Source organism: Rhinatrema bivittatum, chromosome 4 (genome assembly GCF_901001135.1).
Source record: "Rhinatrema bivittatum chromosome 4, aRhiBiv1.1, whole genome shotgun sequence".
NCBI classification, from domain to species: Eukaryota; Metazoa; Chordata; class Amphibia; order Gymnophiona; family Rhinatrematidae; genus Rhinatrema; species Rhinatrema bivittatum.
The window spans coordinates 216,336,999-216,358,738 of NC_042618.1; the positions used below are offsets into that span (position 1 = coordinate 216,336,999).

General features: G+C 45.3%; 1 protein-coding gene across 3 annotated transcripts in view; it reads left to right on the top strand.

Moving 5' to 3' along the window:
* Positions 1 to 21,740, top strand: part of LOC115090504 — a 991,523-nt gene that overhangs the window by 679,391 nt on the left and 290,392 nt on the right. The gene's annotated exons all lie outside the window — the stretch shown is intronic.

Sequence of the window (21,740 nt, forward strand, 5' to 3'; positions counted from 1 at the left end):
TGGATAAGTCACTTCAATATCCAGTGCCTGAGGTGCAATCTTAGATTATAAGCCCTAGGGATGTGAATCGTTTTTCAACGATTAAAATTATCGTCCGATAATGTTTATATCGTCTTAAATCGTTATAGAACACGATACAATAGAAATTCTAACGATTTATCGTTAAAAATCGTTAAATCGTGTTAGTGCGCACTAACTCGAGTTAGTGCGCACTAACTCCCCGTTAGTGCGCACTAACTCGATTTAGTGCGCACTAACTGAAAATGATACAAATAAACACTTTCCAGGTCACTGAAGGTCAGTTAGGAATGAATATGTGTTCCTATTGGCTGGCTGCCCTCTTATCTATTGATGTTACCAAGGTTACCACTGAGGTGATGGTTGGGGGGATGGGAAATGGAACTGGAAACTAACGAACACCAACAGAAAATGAAACAAAGTGTTCACACTTCCCAGGTCAGTAAAGGTCACTTAGGAATGAATATGTATGTATGTATTCCTATTGGCTGGCTGTGCTCTTATCTATTGATGTTACCAAGGCTAATACTGAGGTAATGGTTGGGGGGATGTGAAATGGAAACAGTTGGAAGCTTGACAAAAAAAGTAATGTAATGATCAGCACTCACGTGACTAGAACTTGTTTGTTTATTATTTTTGTTAGCAGGCACCTGAAATGCTAGTGCATGTTGAATTTGCCAATCACTGTGCATTTTAGAAAGGTGGTCCTGGCTGGAACTGTACACAGTTCAAATATATGTAATTGATTGTTGGTAAGTGTATTTTTTAAGTAGCCACACTGGCACAAGTATGTTTACTTTTCCTCCTACTTAACTCACTAGCTCAGCTTTGTAAGAAGGGCTTCTCTGCTTGTGTGTTGTTTTTGTTTGGTGTGAGGAGAGCAGAAACATCAGATCTTTATTCAATCTACTACAGTCATCTCTTACAGTGCCCTATCCCTATTAATACCAGGAGTGTTGTGATCTTCCTGCACACAGTGCCCTAACCCTGATACCAGTCTGAGACAGCTCCCTCCCTGCATTACTAGTGAGAGGCTGGCTTCACAGACAGGGGGGAGCTGCCTGACCCTCACTCCTGACTTCCCCCATGTCCCAGCTAGTGAATGGTGTGTGGGTGAGGGGGGGGGGGGGGAGGATGGTGAAGTCTGAGACAGCTCCCTCCCTGCATTACTAGTGAGAGGCTGGCTTCACAGACAGGGGGGAGCTGCCTGACCCTCACTCCTGACTTCCCCCATGTCCCAGCTAGTGAATGGTGTGTGGGTGAGGGGGGGGGGAGGATGGTGAAGTCTGAGACAGCTCCCTCCCTGCATTACTAGTGAGAGGCTGGCTTCACAGACAGGGGGGAGCTGCCTGACCCTCACTCCTGACTTCCCCCATGTCCCAGCTAGTGAATGGTGTGTGGGTGAGGGGGGGGGGGGGGAGGATGGTGAAGTCTGAGACAGCTCCCTCCCTGCATTACTAGTGAGAGGCTGGCTTCACAGACAGGGGGGAGCTGCCTGACCCTCACTCCTGACTTCCCCCATGTCCCAGCTAGTGAATGGTGTGTGGGTGAGGGGGGGGGGGAGGATGGTGAAGTCTGAGACAGCTCCCTCCCTGCATTACTAGTGAGAGGCTGGCTTCACAGACAGGGGGGAGCTGCCTGACCCTCACTCCTCCGGGGTATTGTGATCTTCCTGCACACAGTGCCCTATCCCTGATACCAGGGGTGTTGTGATCTTCCTGCATGCAGTGCCCTATCCCTATTAATACCAGGAGTGTTGTGATCTTCCTGCATGCAGTGCCCTATCCCTATTAATACCAGGAGTGTTGTGATCTTCCTGCATGCAGTGCCCTATCCCTGATACCGGGATGTGTGCAAGAAGATCACAACACCCCCGGTATCAGGAATAGGGCACTGTGTGCAGGAAGATCACAACACCCCCAGTATCAGGAATAGGGCACTGTGTGCAGGAAGATCACAACACCCCTGGTATTAGGGATAGGGCACTGTGTGCAGGAAGATCACAACACTCCTGGTATTAATAGGGATAGGGCACTGTGTGCAGGAAGATCACAATACCCCTGGTATCAGGGTTAGGGCACAAGTTCTAGTCACATTGACTGATCACATTACTTGTTTTGTCAAGCTACCAACTGTTTCCATTTCCCATCCCCCATATACTGTCAGTAGGAAACTTGGTAACATGAATAAATAAGAGGGCAGCCAATAGGAATACATATTCATTCCTAAACTGACCTTAACTGACCTGAAAAGTGTCAAATTGTATCATTTTCAGTTAGTGCGCACTAACTCCCAGTTAGTGCGCACTAACTCCCGTTAGTGCGCACTAACTCGAGTTAGTGCGCACTAATCGGAAAAAAACAATTTTTAACGATTTTTTAACTAAAAAATCGTGCCTAAGACGATTTTCTTGCCCTGCCACACGATTTCTATCGTTAAGACGATATGGAAAACGATTCACATCCCTGATAAGCCCTCTGGGACAGGGAAGTATCCATAGTACTTAAATGTAACTCACCTTGAGCTGCCAATGAAAAGGCATTAGTGAAATCTAAATAAAAAAAAAATGGAAAATACTTGTGTTCTTTCCTTTTGAAAGCCGATGCAAAGTCTTTGGGTTAAAATAGCCACATTGTTCTGAAAATTGCCCCATAATATTTTTGTTAGAATGATATTTGGTGACTTTGATGTATGAAAACTATCACATTCTATATTAAAAAATCAACAGTAATTCACACATAATTCTCTCTCTCTCTCTTTCTCTCTCTCTTTCTCTTTCTCTCGCCCAAACCATGGAAATGCCTGTTTGGGCACTTCTCAGCTTGCAGACTGAAAATTATAGGCCTAAATTTACAGCTGCTCTTAACTTTCCTATCCTAGACACCTAGGATTAGATATTCAAAAGTTACTTCAGCGACCTAGCCAGATAATTCTTTATCCGGCTAGAATTAAACTGAATATCTCAGGCTCATTCCTGGGGTGGGCAGTAGGCATTCTGGGGAGGAGCGGAGTTAGCTGGGTAGGTTCACCGGCTAACTCTGGCCACACTGTAGGTAGGTCTAAAGTTAGCCGGATATAAGAGAAGCTTATCTGGCTAACTTGGTCAGGATATTCAGTGGCACAGGTATACTGCTGAATAGGCTTATCCAGCTAACATTAGAATTGCTTTCTGGCAGTCATAAAATTATCTGTTAGCTAGATAATGTTGACAATTAGTGTTATCCTGCTAATTTAGAAGGATAACGCCAGACTATCATGGAATGGGCTCAGAACACTCCTAACAAAACTTATCCAGCTATGTCAGGAGAGGTTAAGCAGGATTTTGAAATCCCCCAATTTGTCTGGCTATATCCAGGACTTAGCCAGGAAAACCTTTTGACCCCTAGGTGCCTAGATCTGGCAAATTGAAAATGTTCCCTGACCTCTTAAAATTAGGTACCTGTTTTATCCAAGGACCTAAATTTAGTCTCTGCCCCAACTTCTTAAATACGGTGCCTAAAACATTTGAATATTGGCCTCTCTGTGTCTTGAGAAGAGTGAATAAACCCCAATTATGAGACTTTTGGGGGGTAATTTTCGAGATCCCCATGGATCTTTCACTCTGCATGGAGTTTCCTTTTGAAAATGCAGACCGGCTAGGAGTACGGTTACTTTTGAACCCCCGTACTTTGCACTTGCTTTGGAGAGTTGTGAAAGGAGTATTAGAGAGAGAGTGTACAGTTGTGAATGACAGGTTTATAACTTATGATTAGAAAAATAGTGTAAGATTGAGCCAAATGGTATTTTTAAAAGGCAAGTACTGTCATCCCATCAGCAAAAGCAAAACTGGCTGTTTAAAAGTAACTTCTGCATGGGAAATTTTAGACAGTGCTTAAAAGTAGAGGAAGGCTGTAAAAGTATTTCTTATTTTATTTGATAAAGTACATGAAGAAAATATATTCCAACTATTTTTCCCAGGTTTCAAAATGTCAAAAATAGTTTGAAGCATGTCACATTCACTCCCTTAGGAAGTAATTGGATCTGTGCTGCTGTGACAGTGTTCCTGTCTGGACATACCACCCTGTAGCAGGAGTAAAGATATTTAGATAACAGGGCTCTCAGTGATGAATAAAGGGCATACATGCATTTAGGTGAATAAATATTTGTAGGAATATGCAAAGGTTCTGTGTGGCATCTTTAATAGTTGTTTCTCTGACATACCTCAAATATCTTTTTTCAAGTTGTGATGATTATTTTCTTTTTGTGACTAATAGCTCATGAATATTTCCTTTTTCCTTGGTTACTATTTAGTAAAATCTACATTTTTTCCACTATTATCTCTCAGAAATCACACAGTAACATAGTAATGATGGCAGAAAAGGACCAAATGAGCAATCCATTCTGCCCAGCAAGCTTCTTATGGTAGTAGTATCTGCCGTGCCGTGCAGGTTACCTCCATGTTTCTCTTAAGAATAGTAACTGTCGTTCCATACAGTTATCCCCAATCCTTATGATAACCCATACAAAATTTCTATTAGCAACATTTTTAATGAGTGATGAGCCTACTTGAAAATTCAGTTAGTGCTGCATGATGTGCATTGCTTATGGAATTGCCCGTAGAAGCAGTCGTGTGCTTTTTTCTCTTATGTCTGCATATCAGTACCCCAGACTGTAAAAGTCATGGCTCATGTTGGTTATCCTCTGAATCCAATTCTCCTTCCTCCCACCGTCGCAGTAGAGAGCAATGTTGCAATTGTTTCAAAAGCATCAAGGCTTATTAGTTAAGAATAGTAATCCCATGCCTTCTGTTAACGGTAGTAACTGCCTCTCCAGGCTGGTTAATCCCTGACCGTACATGTCGGGGCCCTCATTGATTGCTGTCTGAATCCAATTCCTCTTTTCCCCTGTTATTGAAGCAGAGAGCAATTTTGCAGTTGCATCAAAAGCATCAAAGCTTATTGGTTAAGAGTAGTAATCTTCTCCATGCCTTCTGTTAAGGGAAGTAAGCGTCACAACAGCAAGTTACCCTTTGCACCCTTTTCTTCAATTCTGTCCTCTAGCCTTTAAGGATCCACAGTATTTATCCCATGCCCCTTTGAATTCTTTGACTGTTTTCATCTTCACCAACTCTTCCGGAATGGTAATAGTAATCCATCATCTTCTCCATGAAGAAATATTTCCTGACATTCATTCTGAGTCATCTCCCTTGTAGTTTCATTTTCTGACCCCTCTAGTTCTACTGATTTATTTCCTATGGAAAAAAATCTGAAGTTCATGCATTATTAAAACCTTTCAGGTTTCTGCACCTGCATCTACTCTCTTCCAGGGTATACATACTGGGGTAGATTTTTTTAAAAAGCGCGATCGCGTACTTTTGTTGGCGCAGCAGGCGCCAACAAAAGTACGCAGGATTTTATAAGATATGCGCATAGCCGCGCGTATCTTATATAATCCTGGATCGGCGCGCGCAAGGCTGCCGATTTTGGGCAGCCTGCGCGCGCCGAGCCGCGCAGCCTGCCTCCGTTCCCTCCGAGGCCGCTCTGAAATCAGAGCGGCCTCGGAGGGAACTTTCTTTCGCCCTCCCCTCACCTTCCCCTCCCTTCCCCTACCTAACCCACCCCCCCGGCCCTATCTAAACCCCCCCCTTACCTTTGTGCCTAGATTTACACCTGTGAGAAGCAGACGTAAATCTACGTGCGCCAGCGGACTGCTGGCGCGCCGTCATCCGACCCAGGGGCTGGTCTGGAGGCCTGGGCCATGCCCCTGGGCCGGCGCCATGCCACTGGTCCCGCCCCCGAAACGCCGCGTCCCGCCCCTGAAACGCTGCATCATCCGGCCCCGCCCCCGACATGCCCCCTTCAAGAAACCCCGGGACCTACGCGCGTCCCGGGGCTCTGCACGCGCCGGCGGCCTATGCAAAATAGGCGCTCCGGCGCGCGAGGGCCCTGCTCGCGTAAATCCGCCTGGATTTACGCGAGCAGGGCTTTTAAAATCCGCCCGACTCAGATCATTCAACTTCTGTTAGAAGTGTGGACCCTTGGGCCGGGACGAGAGTTGGTGCTACCACTGAGGGGCGGCCCCCAATGGTCCTCGTCGCCAGAAGGTGGTGCAGGTGAGATCGACCCGGCGGGAGCTTCACCTATACCAGCCCTCGTTCCCCTCAGGTTGAGCCCTTGGATACCGGGGCCAGCAGGTCTTAGGTGTGGGTCGCCTCGACGAGGACTGGTGCAGCGGCAGGCAGAGGTGAAGTCAGGAGTCCGGGTCGTGGCTGGCAGCGAGGGTGCAAAACGTAGATCCAATCCGAAGGTCCGGGGCAGGCAGCAGACGAGCGAGATGAGGTAGCAGGACAAGGATCAAGACGGGCAGCAGTCAAGCAGAGATAAGGAAGCAAGCTGAAGTCAGAACCAGGAGATCAAGCCGAGGATGAGAACGCAGGAACTAGAGGGCGAGGAGAGGCATGGAGACAGGAACACAGGAGCGGACAGGAACACAGGAACTGGAACCACCGGACCAGGAATGAGAAACAGGATCAGGATCAGAAGTCAGGAACAGAAGTCACTGAGAACTGGATCAGCAACTAGCACTCCGAGGAGATGGACCTGTTGCCAAGGCAAAGAACTGGGGGCTGAGACAGGGTTTAAATATCCCTCAGTCCTGATGTCATCAATCGGGACCGGGCCAAGGTTTCCCGCCGCGGCCCCTTTAAGAGGCCAGCTGAGCCACGCACGCGTGCCTAGAGAGAGGCCTGCAGGAAGAGGATTGGCAGCATCCAAGGCCACCTGGGAGGCATGCCGGCGGCCGACTCTGAATTGGAGCGCGCCGCGTCGGTAGAGGGAAGGCCCACGCAGTGCTAGAGGAGGTAGTGGGGACCGGCCGCGGGTTGCTGTGGCCAGGAGCCACAACAACTTCTCCTCATAAAGCTTCTGATATTGACCCCAAAACATTTTGGTCACCCTTTTCTGGACCACCTCCTTCCTATCTCTATCCGGTCTCCAGAACTAAACACAGTACTCCAGGTGAGGACTCATCAAGGACCTGTACAAGGGCATTTTCAATTCCTTTTTCTTACTGGTTATTCCTTTTTCTATGCAGCCTAGCATTCTTCTGGGTTTAGCTATTGCCTTATCACATTGCTGTGCCATCTTCAGATCATCAGACACTATTACCCCAAGATCTCTGTCTTGGTCTGTGCACCTCAAGTCTTTCACCCCCATCACATAGAGCTCTTTTGGGTTACTTCATCCCAGATGCATGACGCTGCACTTCTTGGCACTGAACCTCAGCTGCCAAGTCTTCGACCACTCTTCAAACTTTCTTAAATCACTTTTCATTCTCTCTACTCCGTCAGGCATGTCCACTCTGTTGCAGATCTTAGTATCATCTGCAAATAGACAAACGTTACCTTCTATCTCTTCCGCAATGTCACTCACAGATATTGAACAGAATCGGTCCCAACACCAATCCCTGTGGCACACCACTTAACACAGCTCTCTTTTCAGAGTAGGTTCCATTTACCATTACACACTGTCTTGTATGGTTATGTTAAGTAATTAAGTAAAATGGTGCAGATAGTGTCCATATTATTCTTATGTTGCTGGCTGACTTCTCCTGACACTACAAGCTGGTGTTGTTCAGCTCAAATGTACTAAACAAATCCACCCAGTGAAGAAAAGAGATAGAGCACTGGGGGTGGAGGTGAGCTTATGAACAAAAGAGAAGAGAGGCTACAAATCAGGGTTAGGGGAACAGATTGCAAGACAAGGCAAAGGAAGGCAAGAGGACTAAGGCATCTTTGGAAAAGGAAGTCGAGGAAGAATAGGATAGGGTGGATTGGTTACAGGATAGTTGAATTAAAAAAAAGGTTTGGACAAATTTCTGAAGGACGAGTTTATTAACAATTATTAGGTAAATGTTGGGATCACCACTTCTGCTGGATTCAATGGCGTACCAAGGGTCTCTGGCACCGGGGGAGGGGGGCAAAGCATTTGTGTGCCTCTCCAGCGCCCCCCCCCCCCCATCCTTCTTGTACTAATGCTTAAGGTCACAGAAAAATCAGTGACATCTCTAGGTAGAAGAATTTGGGGTGGGGGGGGGGGAGGGGAAACCAAAATAACATTTCCTCATATCACACCCACAGCATTTCACATCCATAGTATGGCCGCCTGCTTTCAAATTGGCTATAAAAAAAATTCTTAATAAGAAAGGCCAAAGGGTCTTCTACATAATTTAAAAAAGCTGGCTAGTTTCACACTTCTAGTAAAACTATTATTAAAATAATTTGATAGCCTCATTCAACTAATTCTATATGGCTATGAGAGTGAAGTCTGGAATGTATACAGGACGGGAAAGAATGTCAATATAAATCCTGCACCTCTAGTTCTGTAACACACTGTGCAGCCCAGAAATTCCCCCAACAATGGAGCTTGGATGTTTCCCTTACAGCTCATCATTCAAAAAAATATTTCCAAATTCTTGGGTCTGCCTTCAGTGTGTGCATGTGTATGAATGGGAGTCTGCCTGAGGGTGTGTCTGTGTATGAAAATGAACGGTACCTTCCTGGGATCTGTGTGAGATTGGATGCTTGCTTGTGTGTGTGTGTGTGTGTATGCGTGCACTCGAATGAATTAGTGCATGGTTGGGGGTCTGTGTGTGTGAGAATGAATGTGTGCATGACTGTGTGGGGGGGGGGGGGGGTGTGAGAAATACTGGGAGCTTGCCTAGGTATGTGCATATGTGTACCAGTGAGAGTGAGAATGTGTGTGTGTATGACAGAATCCAGGGGAGTAAGAGCTTGTGTGTGTGTTTGGGGGTGGGGGGGAAGGGTCTTAAAGCCTGTGAGCGTATCAGCCTCTGTGAGAAAGAGAGGTTTTGGGTTTGTATAAGAGCATGTATGTATGTATGTGTGACAGTGTGTATGTGAGAAAGAATGGATATGTGTGTATGTGTGAGAGTGAGAGGATAAGGTTTGTGCGCTCCCCCCAACCCCCTAACCCCTCAGTTTCTCTCTCATGTCTGGGCCTTCTCATCGTAGGTCACCATGGGATGGGCTACATTGGTGACCCTGATCTTCTCAGGGCTCTGTGAGGTGGGATCCGTGGCAGCCCTTCTTCTGGGCTCCTCTTCTGCATGTAGCTGATGCTCCTCCTCCTTCTGCCCATGCAGGTCCAGCAACATTTGTCTTCCAGGGCCGCACAGGCAGGAAGGAGGAGGAGGAGCATCTGGAGGTGCCTTTCTGTTTGGGTCTTGGTGGGATGAGCTCCACCACGGCCTCGCCGATCTTCCACCGGCAGCCGCATGGGCTTCCCTATCGGCCATCAACACCCCCCCCTATAGACTTGCTCCCAGGTACATTGCCCCCCCCCCCCCCCGCCTCCCCCTTCGGTACACCATTGGCTGGATTCTTCCGGGTATTGGTAACCTGGATTGGCCACTTTAGTTATTATAGCCAAGATACCCACCTGAAAGACCTCTCAAACCCCAGAAATCAACCATGGATAATCTATAAATATGTCATAGCCACAGTATGCTGAGGTAAATCCCCCCCCCCCCCCCCAACAATCTTGCGGTCTACCAAACCCTCCGGTAGACCTTTCCTCCCAAAGAGGGCGCTGGATATAGGGCATGAAAGAAGGCCGAGCTACCCGCACCCACTGAAAGTTCTATAAATCATATTCTTGCCCTATATTAGCTATCTCAATTAAACCCCAACAGTAACGACTAAAAGTCTACCACCACATTTCTGTCTTCAATTTAAGTTAAGCCACTGCCGTTAAGAGATCCACACTGAAAGAAGCAGGCTACGAAAATGTTCCTTCAACCAAACAGGTTCGAAGAAGCTTCATCCTTGGTCTGATAAATTTGAGCGTGATTCCTCCGAATGAAACCTCAGCCTTTTTTCTCCCTTCCCGGCGCGTCTCTATCTGGGGAAAGCTTCTATTTTCTATTCTCCTTGCGCCAGTTTTGGGACCACAAACGACACAGTGAGGTTTGCCTGCTTAAAGGCTTCTGCAGCTTCCACCAGAGTTTTGATCCTGTATAACACACCATTTCATGATAATTGCAGGCAGAAGGGAAAGGCCCACCGATATCGGATATTCTTGGCCCACAATGCTGTGGTACCGCTTTTGCAGTGTGGAAGGGGATAGATCGTTGTCAATGTGTATTGTGTGGCCTTCCCATTGCCATGCTTGTTGTTTTCGGGCCACTGTGTTTAACCTTGACTTGATAGCGTAGCTGTGTAGGCAAAAAATTATGTCTCGAAGTTAGCTCTTCTGTCGTGGGTCAAGTGCTCGATGCACTCGTTCAATGGCGACGTCCGGGGAAACAGAGGCGTCCAATGTGCTACCATCTGTGTCTGCACTCAATAACATCTCGCAGATTTTCTTTGCAATCGACTGTGCATTGGCAAATTCCAGTGACTCTGGAACGCCCCGAACCTGCAGGTTAGATCGCCGAGAGCGATTTTCCAAATCTTCTATTTTCTCTTCAAGAGTAGTTTGTTGTGCTTGAAGTGCTTTATATTGGTCAGCTAGCAATTTTGTTGAGACTATCTGACTATCTAGGCAGGTTTCCAATTCATCGACCTGCGAGCCTAGGGCTAACTTCATGGAATGCCCCCTAGTCCTATTATTCGAAAGTGTAAATAACCGAGTCACATCTACTCGTTCAAGACCTCTCATGATCTTAAAGACCTCTATCATATCCCCGCTCAGCCATCTCTTCTCCAAGCTGAACAGCCCTAACCTCTTCAGCCTTTCCTCATAGGGGAGCTGTTCCATCACCTTTATCATATAAGGGACAAAGTGCATGAATTGTGGAACAATTTGCCTTCTTTTACCCACAAAGACAGTAGGCAGTTTTCAGTTCTGGATTTGTCACTAGGCACACTAGGCATGTGCCTAGGGAGGCAGTTATTTGGGGGGCAGCAGGTAGAGAAAGAAAATTCTACCTCCAGTAGTAAAACGCACCCTCTGCTACCCCTCAGCTTGTTTCCTGCAGTGTCTTCTTCCAGACCATTTCAGCGGCAGCCGCTTTTCACATTATCCTTACTGTACCATCAGCAGCTCCTGTCAGGTAGGAAGCAGCCCTCTCATATGGCCTCCCTCTCAGCAGCAGCAGCTCTTACATGGTCATGCTCACGTTCCACCTTTGCCTTCAGCGGCAGCGGAAAACACATGGCCTGCCTCCATTCACAGGCTCTGTTGCTTTTCCCACCACTGCCGTGATGCTTTTTTGTTCTCTCTTCTCTTGTCACATGGTAGGGCAAAGGGCCATCGGCGCCATTTGTATTAGTGGCAGCCGACGGCCCAAGAGCGGGAGATCGCTCCCGGGGCCCACTGGACCACCGGCTAATTTTAAAATGTTGTGTGGGGGGGGGGGGGGTCGGGAGGGTGGTAGAGGCTAAGGGAGCGGTTTTAAAGGGTCGGGGTGGGTTTTTTGTTTATCGGTCGACAGCCCGAGCGCGAGAGAATGCTCCTGGGACCCCCGCTGGACCACCAGGTAATTTTAAAACATTTTTGGGGGGGTCGGGAGGGTGGTGGAGGCTAAGGGAGCAGTTTTAAAGGGTCGGGGTGGGTTTTTAGGTTGTGTCCTAACTCCCGTTAGTGTGCACTAACCCGATTAACGATTTTTTCACAATAAATCGGTGGAATTTCTATTGTATCGCACTCTTTATCGATTAATGACGATTTAAAAAATATCGGACGATATTTTAAATCGTCAAAAAACGATTCACATCCCTAACCAGAAGACAACAGGTGAAGAGTGGTGCTCATTGCAGCAGATATGCAGCAAACTATGTGCAAAGTAACTTCACTGTGTGTACCTCAATGTAGACATTGCCAATTTGCCTTTAGAATGTTCCTCTGTACACCAGCTACAAATCTTTTAGCAGAGTGCTCTTTCTCAGCACTTAAACACATAAAGACATACCTGAGGTCTAGAATGTCAGAAGACCACCTGAATGCCCTGGCTGTGCTTGCTATTGAATCTGATTTGACAAATTATTTATCTTATGATGACATCATTAACAGCTTCGCTGAGTAAAAAACACAACTCAGGCAACTTTAGACATGGGTTATTAGTAGGATAAATTGGTTTGTTTTTTTTGTTTATATCTGTCCTTCTTAACCAGTGTGCCTTGGGAAAGTTCTTCCTTTGCCATGGGGCTGTCAGCCTCAGCAGGATCCTTCCTCCTCCCTGAGCTCATGCTCTGACTCTAGTGCACAGTGCCCGAAATCTCTTGCTTGCTGTTGCAGTCCCTTCCTCCTGTCCCCAGGGCAACCAAACAACACTGAAAAATCTGGAGAAGGGAGGGTAAGAGCAGGGAGCCCACATAGCTGTAATGAATGGCAGAGAAGAGCCTCTGCTCCATGCTTCATCCCCTCCTCACTTGTTACCCAGAGCTTTTCTCTACTGAGCTCTGCTTGCTTGGAGGGTTACTGCTCCAAACCTTAGTTGTGTGTGCTGCAGGCAGGGGCGAGTCTATAATGAGGCAGGGTGAGGCGGCTGCTTCAGACAGCAACATTTTGAGAGCAGCAGCAAGCATTCCCCAAAATACCCTTGCAGTGGCCGCCTCACCCTCACTTTATATTCAGGATGCTAACACCAGCAGGATTCTCATTCCCAGCTGGCAGGAAGACCACGGCTCCGCAGGACAAAGTGCTGGTGGGGTTCCCTATCCCCGGCATCAAAGGACCTTGTGCTGCTGGATGACGTGCTGGTGAGCTCCCTCTCTCCATCAGCAAAGGGCCCCGTGCCTATGGATGACACATTGGCGGGGTTCCTACTCCCCACCAGCAAAAAGACAATCCGCGGATGCCGCTGGATGAAGTACTGGGCTCCTCACTCACAGAAAGATGACCCAGCGATGGGTCTTATTTTGGCGCAGCAGAGGGAGAGGCTGTGTGTGTGAGAGAGAGAGAGAGAGAGACAGCCTGCTTGTGCATATGTGTGTGGAAGAGGCAGCTTGCTTGTTTGTGTGTGTGTGTGAGAGGGAGAGGCAGCATGTGTGTGGGAGAAGCAGCTTGTGTCTGTGTGTGTGTATGAGAGAGATAGCTTGCTTGTGTGCGGGAGGAGAGGCAGTTTGTGGGGGGGAGAGGTAGCTTGTGTGTGTATGTGGAAGAAGCAGCTTGTATCTGTGTGTATGTATGAGAGGGGCAGCATGCTTGCGTGTTTGTGTGTGAGGAACATTTTGCTAGTGTGTATATGAAGAGCAGCTTGCTTGTGTGCGTGAAAGAGAGAGGCAGCTTTCTTATGTGCGAGAGTACCTGTATGTTTGTGAGAGAGCCTGTGTGTGTGCGTGTGTGTGTGAGTGTGTGTATGTGTTAGTGTGTGTATGTGTGTGTGAGAGCGAGAGAGAGAGAAAGGATAAAGTTTGTAGTCCTTCTCCCCCAAACCATTAGGATAACTGGAAATTAAAAGATCCCACGTAATTGTTGGATTGAATTTGATATGTCTGTTTTGAAATATTTTATTGGGATTTTAAAAAATGTAAAAACTTTTTTTGAGTTTAATTATTGGATGATGATCTGTTCATCAAATGTTTTTGAAATATTTATTTTATTATAGATTTGCTAAACAGGATTTGTGTATTTTTTTTGTAATATGTTGTACATCACTTAGAAATATTTTTATTAGTTAGGCGATTAAGAAATTATTTTTAAATAAATAAAAAACTGTGAATGGTGTGTTATATTTTCTGATTTTATTGTTGTTTTATAAAGTTAGATGGTGATTTTGTTTTTCCATTGTTACATTGCATATTGTCTGGCTTCTTGTGGTTTCCAGTTCAGTTTTTCTCTGCACATTTCTATTTTTATTTTATAATGTTTTTATTCTGTATTTGGAGAGAGGTCCACCTGTGTTCTGCATGTGTGACCAATGTAAGGTATTCTTCTAGCATATAGTTTATTTGTAGGGATCTATAGTAGACTGGCTTGTTTTGTTTTCCTAATAGGAGGTGTAGTGGTGTTTTAGGGCCTGGTGTAATATTTGCAGTGTTAATTTTTATAGGTAGGGTTGTTACTGTTTGAGTGCAGGTATTTAGTGCTGTTTTGGTATGGGAAGTTTACTAAATTGTAATTGTTATTTAGTTTACATATGTCTTTCTGAGGACCAAGCCCTCATGAAATGCACTTTACAATAGGCCTAATAATAGATAAAAAATATCTCTTTTACAGTATTTTCTGGTTGGGACATAGCAGTGCATGTAAAAATAATATACCGTATATACTCATGTATAAATCAATCTCATTTATAAGTAAAGGGTATTTTTTGGGCCCCAAAATCAAGAATTATCTATCACCCATAGATAAGTCGAGGGTAAACCTAGGGGGCTTATGAAATGGTTAAATCATACTAAGAAACAAACTGATAACTTAAGAAAATCGCTTTTATTTATTTTTTAAAAGCAGAATAAAGTATCTCATATGAAACATTATCACTTAACAACTTAAGAAAATGTCCCTGCTCCTTCCTGCCCTCCCCATGGTTGTCCCTGCTGTTTGAATCCTTTTCTTTTATTGAAATCCTTCCAAGTCCAATTCTTCTTCATCGGAATGTTGGAATAAATCGTGGAACTGTTCTTTGGTGATACCATCAGTGTAAATGTTGTCTTCACTATCTCCATCTGTTGAATCATATCTGATGCTGATTCATCTTTGTTTTCATAGATGGCGTCATCTTCTGATCCATCAATAGCATTGCTAATGCCGCATTTCAGGAATGACCATTTCTGGTGGATTGACTCCCAGGCATCCTTTACCCATTTCACTACCAAATCAATGTCTGGTTTCATCAGGATCCCTCCTTTCATTAATTTTGCTTGACTAGAACACATCCATTGCTGCCACATATGCGGCAATTGGTCCTTGAAAGGCTTGTTGAGCCAGACATCTAACAGCTGGAGCATTGATGTCAGACCTTCTGGAGTCACTGCTAATTTGATCGCCATTTTCTTTGCATCGTCCTTCACATCCTCTGTTATATGTGCATGGAACATATCCCACACCAATAGTGATGGTCATTTTCTTAGCCCCGTACCTGGTCACCTACCCCACACATCACACAGCCACCATTTTGTTCCCTCCTCATCTATCCAGCCTTTAGGATGAACCTGAACAGTTACGCCTGCTGGAATTTTTAAGTTCTTCAGCATCATTTTCTTCTTGAATATTACCACTGGATGCAGTTTTGTGTCATCTGCCAGGCAAGATAGGACCATCGTAAAATGGGTCTTTTCATGATCAGTTGTTTTTACAAGTACGGTCTTCTCACTAACATCAGCTACTGTTACGCATGCCGTCCGTGGCAGACCTGCAGCACGGCCCCATCACCTTTTCTCAATGAATCCAGCTCCTGGTTCCTCCTCGCTAGTGGCGGTGGGCCGTCAGCTCTGTCCTTGGGCCTCCCCTGGTGCCTCCGGCCCTGCCATGGCCCTGGCGTTCCCGGTCCTGCTGCCACTTCTCATCGGGCCTCTCCGCGTGGCCCGCGGAGAGACGCTGTTACTCGTGCTGCGCCCCTCCCTAGGTGCACGTGCGCGCACCATTGAAATTTAAATAGGGACCACGGCAGGAACCTAGTCGCAGCCCTGGATGATGATGTCTACACTGCTATAGTATTTAAGCTCAGGCTCCACTCCCTAGCATTGCCTTTGCAACAGGTCTCCTCGCTGGTCGAGTATTCATTGCTTCCTGAGATTCGTTTCATCTCTGCGTTCCTGTTCCTCATTTGATCCTCGTTCCATTCTTCGGATTGACTACACGGACCTGACTCTGCTTTGCCTGACCACGCCATCAACTCTCCTCTGCTTTGCCCGACCACGCCATCGACTCTCTCCAAACCCGGACTTCTGCTTTGCCTGACCACACCATTGACTCTCTCCAAGCCCGGACCTCTGCTTCGCCTGACTATGCTATTGCCTATCTCCAGACCCAGATCTCTGCTTCGCCTGTCTACGCTATTGCTTATCTCCAGACATAGACCTCCACTTTGCCTGACTATGCTCGACTACCTTTGTGATCAGACCTCAGCCTTGCTTGCCACAGCCTTCTGTTTGCCGCCAGCTCAGACTCAAGCCTGTTCTTCGATGCCTCTTCAGCTTACTCCCTGGACGTGGTTTATTCAGGCTTCAGCCTGCTCTTGCTCGAGCTCCCCCTGTCTGCTCTTGTTCCATTGGCGCGTTTCCAGGACATTGCCTTGTTCAGAGTAAGACTGTACCATCTTCCACCTCCTGTCTCCGGGCTGCACCAGACTTTACTTTAACTCTACACCGAGGCCCACCTAAGTCCTGCCGGCCCTGGCACCCAAAGGCTCAACCCGCAGGGAACAAGGGCTGGTATAGGTGAAGCTCCAGCAGCCTCTGTCTATTAGCCCACTCTGCCTGCCGACGGTGAGTACCCGTAGGTCCCTACCTCCGGGTTGCGTCAACCCCATCTCGGCTCAAGGGTCCACCTCTAATGCAACAGCTACAGTGCGATTGCCAGGCATATCAAATGTCATAGGTGTTTCATCCATATTACCAAAGTTATTCATATCGAAATGATTCTTTATTCTCTGCTGAATAATGAATTTGTGGAATGAACAGATCCTTTTATCAACCTCTTTAGGCAGTTTCTGTGATATCTTTGTGCACTGACGAAGGCACAATCCATATTGGTTCATGAACTGCGAACACTAACCAGACGATGCTGTGAATTCTTTCAGAACTTTGGTCGCTGAATATTTTTCTTCTTTTGCCATTTGAAGGGCATGAAATCTAATGCTCGAGCGAGTCACAATGTAGTCATTCTGTCTGCATTCTATTACCCAGTCATTCAAATCCTTTTCCATTCCTTCAAAAGGCACAATTTTGAAATGTAAGGATTTCTTTGAATTTGGCATTTCTAGCATCTTTTTTTCATTTTTCTCCTATCTCTGATGAGTTTTTCACTAATGTCAAATTCTCTTTCAGCCACACAATTATTGGCCTCCTTTGCACGTTCTATAACCTTCAGTTTCTGCGATACGGTGTAAGATGCTCTCTTTTTCTTCTCAAAGCTCATTTTCCTGAGGGTAAGAAATCATTATTCTAATGGCTGTCCCTGCTGTCTGAATGCTTTCCTCCTTCCCCCATGGCTGCCCCTCCTGTTTGAATCCCTCCCCCCCCCCCCCCCCCGATCCCTTAACTCACCTGCTGCTAGCTGGACAATGACGGCACTTGCAATTGCTCGGGAACGTCCTCCCTCATCCCCTGTGGTTGTCCCAATGTAGCGGTAGGTCAGCTTCTCCCCCACAACTCCTCCGGATCCCTTATCTCAAACACTCGCTGCTGCTATGAGGACAACAACGAACTTGTGGTTGCTCAGGTGTGTGCTCCCTACTCCCTTGCAGGGTCCCAGTGGTGCACTATGAACCATGTACCTGCGCAACCTCAAGTCCCATCGTTGTTCTGATAGCAGCGAGCGGGTGAGTTAAGGAATAAGGATCGGGTGCAGAGGAGAAGCTGTCCGAATGTATCAATGGAACACCATGGGGGAGGAGGGAGCATGTGCCTTAGCAACTGCAGGTGCCGGAGTTGTCCTCATAGTAACGAATGAGTTAAGGGATCTGGAGGAGGAGCGTGCGAACAATTCAATCATGCATCTTGAATTATGGTACCGGCATTAGATTGGCCCATGGATAAGAAGACTGTGATTTTAAGGACCGATTTTGGGGGTAAAGGTTTTCAACTTATACATGAGTATATACGGTACATATTGTTGGGATATTTTTATCTCAGAAAACTATGAATGTCCTTTTTCATGTAAAATCTGTTATAAATATGTAACTTTTTACATATTTATATGTAAAGCAGCAGGTGAGTTAAGGGATCAGGATGGGGGGGGGGGAGAAGGATTCAAACAGGAGGGGCAGCCATGGGGGAAGGAGGAAAGCATTCAGACAGTATGGTGAAGGCTGGGAGGAAGGAGATGAAAGGCAGTAAAGTTCATCTAGGACACTTAATACTCTCATCAATCTGTGGACTCCGCCACACAGGAGCAAATGCTGGGGAAATGGAGGTAGGCCGTAGGGTTCCTGGAAGTGTGTAGCAGGTTTGCCAGTTTTCTAGAAATATTATCTATCTGCCACACCTCTGGAAATTCTAATCCCTACTTTCCCTCTTCTGTAGCATTTCAAATCATCGAAAGGGCCAGACTCCAAGAGGAACCCCCCTTTGGCCCTCTCGATGATTTGACCTGTGCTGTAATTTTTTTTTTTGGGGGGGGGGGAGGGCCATCTCTTTCCTCGCCTCATACAGCAGATTGCCTTGAGCTGCCCCTGGCTACAGGGACTTGGGACTCAGCAGACTGCAGAAGAGGGACTCACCCTGAGCTCAAGTCTAGCAGCAATAATATGTGGCAAAGGAAAGAAAGGCAGGGGAGTGAATGCTAAAAAGGGGTGAGGGAAGAAGGAGGTGAATGCTTGAGGTAAGGCAGTGCAAAAGGCAGAGTAGGGGATATGAATGCTTGGAGGAGGCACAGGATGCTGAAGCAATATTATGCACTGCTGCTCCTAACAGCTGAGGTGGGGAGAAATTTAGGAGCAGAAACTGGGCTATTTCAGGAGAGGAGGGGGGAACGAGAGAAGGAGATAGGACTGGGTATGAGCGAAAAGGGTGAAAAAACCAGGAGGGGGCAGGAAAAGGAAATTAGAGAGAGAGAGGATGAGACTGAGGGAGTAGAAGAAGGGAGCAAGGGGTACTGATGCACAAACATAAGAGAAAAGCACAGGACGCTTCTATGGCCAAGTCCAACAGCAAGCATGTTAAAGCAGCATTGATGACTGAATTATCAAGAAGGCTCCTGACACAATTAAAAATGTTGCTAGCAGTAATTTGTTATGGGTTTGACAGTTGCTTGGTTTTGATTTTAATATTACTACCCTTAACATAAGGCTTGGGGGTAACATGCACTGAGTGGCATTTACTAGCATAAGAAGCTTGCTGGGCAGACAATTCGACCTTTTTCTGCCGTGGTTACTTTGTTTGGACCCTGGATAAAGACAGTGATGGAGAGGGAAAGGACCCAGGATAGAGAATGAGAGAGGACCAGGTAGTGGGAAGGAAGGGAGAGATTTGAAGATGGAGTTGCAGGGAGAAGGAGAAATAACACTGGATGGGAAGAGGGAGAGGTGATCCAGAATGAAGGGGGGGAGGGGGAGAGAGAGGACCAAGTTTTGGATAGACAGAGAAGGAGAAAGGAACAGTGATGGGGAGAGAGAGCAAGAGGACTGGAAAAGGAGAGAGATTGGAATGGGGATTGAGAGAGAAGCCTGGATTTGTGGGTGGGTTAATCCTGGGAGATAATGGAGGAGAAAGAGAGGATAAGAAAGAAGATGAGGAATGAGGAAAGGAGAGCATTGAGAAAAGAGCAGAAAGACTGAAGGAAGAGAAAGTGTTAAAATATCCACTCTAAAGAAAAGAAACAGAGAGAAAGGAAAGAAGACACCAGAGAGAAAAGAAAAAGCAAAAAGAGGAACATAGAGAAATCAGCAGTGAGAAAAAAAAGACACAGTGAGCCAGAAATGCCAAAGGTTGGAAACCTACTGTTGTGTAGAGAATATTAATAATGCATTAGTATGAAGTATCCTGGGACACAGTTCAAAGTCCCTGAATTAGACATCTCTTCCACATGAGAATAGTTGGATTTTGTTGGCTAATTTTGACTTTTTCTGGCATGTAATTAAATCTCTTGCATGTAGGACATACCTACCAACACGGAAGCTTTTGTATTGTGCTCAGAAATATTTTGTGGTAACAGAACTTGAAAAATGTGCTTGAGAATAGGTTAGTATAATTTTCCATGGGGACAGTCCACTGGACTTCCCCCCTTCCATCAAAATGAACTGCTAATTCACTGCAGGGAACAAGTGTCCCAGATTCACCTACCAGAACTCTGGAAACCTTCCCTTCCCTTCCCTTCCTCCCTCTTTCCCACTGGGAGGTGAACAGCACTCTGCCAGATTCAATCTGATGTTTGAATGTGTGGGGCTACGTGACCAGTTGGATCCACATATTCAGACGTCAGATTGAAAGTGGCAGAATGAGGCAGGCACACACAGGTGAAAAGTGCTGCTGTCCTCCTGCTGGTGGAAGGGGAAAGAGGGTGAGAACTGTGTAAAATTTGATATGGTGTACCACAAGGACTGAGCAAACTTGAAAGTGTGCCATTAAATAAAAAAGGTTGAGAAGCACCATTACTTTATTTCTGATTTGAGTTGGTCAATGTTAATTTCATTAGTAATCTCCTGGGGGGGGGGGGGGGCGTACCACCCACAGTGCTTAGGGGTGACAAAAACTTAATCTATCCCTGGTAAATGCCTTTTGGAAATTACCCTCTCTTTCTTATTGTAACATATGTATATAATTTAGCTTTCTCTTTTCAATATTTGGCATGCCTTGTTTATTTTGACTTTTCCAATGGAGCTTTACTTCAGCTCCTATTTCAAAGTCTTCTGTGACTTATTTTGGGGTTTACAATGTTTTAGTATATGATTTAACTAGGACAAATAGAAATGTTGTAATAGCTTGAATTCTAGAGCTAAATGCAATAAAATCAAAAGTGCATTATCATTATTTTACAACATAATTTTAAAGTACCTCCTGTGTTCAAATGAAAATATTTTCAAATGTATACCAAAATAATGTGTTTTTTTCAAAAAGATAAACAATGGTTGGTAATCTGATATTAATCATCAAGGGGGCATTATCAATAATAAAATTAATAACTGAATTTTTTATATGTTTGAGAATGAAATTTAGGGATAAGCAGAGCTAACTGTGGTAGGGACTGGGAATGTGAGTTACATTTGTACTTTCATGGAGAGTGAGCCCAGAAGGAATATTTAGGTAGCATTTTTGGCATGAAAAAACCCCCCCAATAATATTCTAGAACAATGAAGTTCAAATTAATAGGGATATCAATACAATTTTGTAGACGATTGTGTATCAATTAAGTTTACAACCAGGACGGTAACATGCTTTTGACTATGATAAAGCTTAAGTGAGATTTAGAACATAAAAGTGAGTGTATTAGTTCGTGCGGAAGTAAATAAAATGAAGAGGCTTTGTTAGGGTCCTTTATAAACCCTCTAGGTCTGCAGTTAACCAGGCGCTCCTTGGTTAATGGCTTCCTGATATGTTCAACTGTATTTATCTTACATTCTATTTGCTTTCACCACAAGAGGGACAAACCATCCATTAGGTGGATGACTTAAAATGGAATCCAAACAATAGTGAGTGGCTTTTTACTCGTCCTTCAGGAAGGAACAAGAATGAGAAAGCACAACCCCAAAATGCCAAGTTCTTGTTTAAAAATGGTTTAATTGTGTGTGTACAGTGAAAATGAAATTACAGTATATATTTGTAACAAATTAAATAACAGAGAGATGGTGCTGTTTTGATGATAAATATATTGTATAAGACTAATTTTATTTTAGGAGGAGATAAACCATGTTTTCATGCTTTAAAAAAAAAAATGTCAGGGCTTTGACTATATTTTCCTAATTGCCTGACTGTAGTATAATGTTTCTTAATGAAACTGAATGTTTGCATACTATTCTAATATTATAAAATTTACTATTATATGAAACCCTTTATTTTAATTTATATAGTGCTAGCAGTGTATATATGTATATAGTACAGTACATGGTAAACAGATTTCAATACAATGAAATATGATACAACTTTTTTATGCAGGTACAACTGTAAGGGAGTTCCTTGTTAA